Below are 2,500 nucleotides of genomic sequence, written 5' to 3'. Positions count from 1 at the left end.
GCGCGCCCTCCGAGTCAACAACCCCGGCGCCCTCGCCGCGGGGCCAACCATGGCGATCAATGATTGCAGAGCTGCTTTTTTTTATCGCACTTTCGAAACACTGTCAACATCACGATCATCAGCATCTCTAAATCATCATATTCTTTTCAAATTTTCATATGGAATTAAGAGATGAGGCACATCACCTACAAAATTTTATTTTACATCTTGCAAGTCTGTATTTTTGTTATAAACGCACAATAGCTTTCTCCTTCTCTGAAAAATTTCAGTTAAACACAAACCAATTACAAACACAATGCTTCAATTCCTTAAGCAGTATGGGGCGTGAAGGAGGCAGGCAGTACATCACGGATACCTAAGCTGCTTCAAGGTGAGTCAAGAACCCTTTCGAAGATATGCGAAGGAGCAGGAGTGGCGGCCCACGTAGCAACAGAGGCGCCCGCCCCAGAGGTCATCCCGACCCCCGCCTGACCCTGGACAGTGGCTGGGGGATGAGCACCCTGAGGAGGGACGCTGGAGAATACAAACTACAGGGACGTAACCTTTACTTTTTGTCTGAGAAGAGCGAGGTTAAGAAAATGTGCAAAACAAGCAACAGGAAACACAAAAGGTAGAGGGGGATGGGGGATCTGATCTCGTACAAAAGAACAACAAAGGGAAGCAACTCCACCGTGTCTCCAGTTATTCTAAATGTTACAAACATGGTGTACTTAATACGAGCCGGTGAAATATGAAGTCTGAATGGGGAACATATGACAGGAATAATAATAGCCATCCACATAATAAAACAAGTGACATTTAAAGTTTCACTACCAGAGGCAAAGAGACGCAAGGCGCTAAAAAAGAACTCATTTTCTTACGATGACACGTGCGGGAGAAAACAAGTTATAAAACATCACTAAATAAGACGTGAAGGAAAGAACACTATTCATCACTAATAGCAATATGTAACCTATCTTGAAAAGTGCAGTGCCTAAACCCACGGCCATAAGGATAATGAGTTGGCAGATGTGTTCATGAAACGCCATAAAGCACCACCAAGCCGGACTTATTACGCTTGTGGGACCGAGCAACGAGTAATGTGAGAGGTAAGAAGATCGTCACTTAAGCTGCCACATCCCCTTAACACACGCTTGTTATAAAGAAAAAAAGAAAAAAAAAACGTAGGTGTGTTATTTCATGTATATCAAGATTAGAGAAAAAAAATATTAGAACGAATCATCACAGTCCCTCCTTTCAACCTTCTCTGCTCCGGGTGGAAATCTTTAAATTTTCGGTGGAATTAAAAGTGCAGAAGGTGAGCCAGTCTGTGAGTGAGTGAGTCAGTCAGTCTGTCTGTCTGTCTGTCTGTCTCTCTCTCTCTCTCTCTCTCTCTCTCTCTCTCTCTCTCTCTCTCTGAATTTTATATGGGTGAAGGATATATAATTCAATGCCGCCTGTGTTGTTCCCGCCTGTGCTGTTCCTTTAACTCACTCTCTCTCTCTCTCTCTCTCTCTCTCTCTCTCTCTCTCAGTAAGTTGGGGGAGTGCCGGGCGGTGCAGGCGGCCGGCAGTTGAGTTCCCCCCTCTCCCCTCTACCCCCCCTCCCCGCATTCCGTCCCTCGGCACCACCTTCCCTGAACACCTGTGTGCATACGGGTAAACTGGTTAGGTCACGGTGCTGCGCGTGGCTGTACATACACACATACACACACTGTAGACACAACATTAAAGGAATGCGGTGACAACATCTATGTGTGTGTGTGTGTGTGTGTGTGTGTGTGTGTGTGTGTGTGTGTGTGTGTGTGTTGAGCCCAAACGTCCAAATCTCCTTAATTCGATTCCTTTGTAGCGCTTATGTAAAAAAAAAAAAGAATCCTAATCTAACAGGTATAACTTGCTTTCCTTTCTTCGTCTTCTCATCTTCCTCAGCAACACCCTAAACCCCGCCGTCACCGCCACCGCCACCACGTCATATTGCTCCTGCTTCATGATAACCACCTGAATGCCCTCCTGCTTCCCCTCATCACTGCCACCTACTCTTCTGACACCTAAAGATAAGCTTTAAAAGGGGACATACTTATATTACTTTATCTCCTCTCTGACTGATAAACGACACCTATCTCTTATCACTTATCAAGCATCAGTTACGAGTTACTCATTATCCCAAGCCCGGAACTCATTCCCATCATTCATGTGCACTAATCTGTCTGGACGTCTGCAATCCCCACTGCTTCTAATCCATGCTGTGATCTTTTCCTACCTACACCATCATGATTCATTCTGAAACGCAAAGAAGCTATTTTATTTCATCGCTTCTCTATCAGTGCGTCGCAAAACTGACACTTTTCCCACCTGTCATCGCACACGGAAAGGTGTTTATACGACGTTCCCTTCCCTTTAAGTTTGAGCCTCGAATGTGTGTCAGGAGTGCAGCACAATCTCGGCCAGGATCACCGCCTCCTTACACCCTGGCGATAAGGTTTAAAACAGTATCTACGTATCTCCTCTCCTAGGTCCTG

The 2,500-nt window shown here is 45.4% G+C and overlaps 1 protein-coding gene across 1 annotated transcript in view; it reads right to left on the bottom strand.

The window, feature by feature from the left end:
- Positions 1–2,500, bottom strand: part of LOC123520267 (myophilin-like) — a 9,057-nt gene that overhangs the window by 6,311 nt on the left and 246 nt on the right. The gene's annotated exons all lie outside the window — the stretch shown is intronic.

This window comes from Portunus trituberculatus, chromosome 46, assembly GCF_017591435.1.
Source record: "Portunus trituberculatus isolate SZX2019 chromosome 46, ASM1759143v1, whole genome shotgun sequence".
NCBI classification, from domain to species: Eukaryota; Metazoa; Arthropoda; class Malacostraca; order Decapoda; family Portunidae; genus Portunus; species Portunus trituberculatus.
The sequence above is the reverse complement of the archived record's forward strand: the minus strand, read 5'-3'. Positions and strand labels throughout refer to the sequence as shown.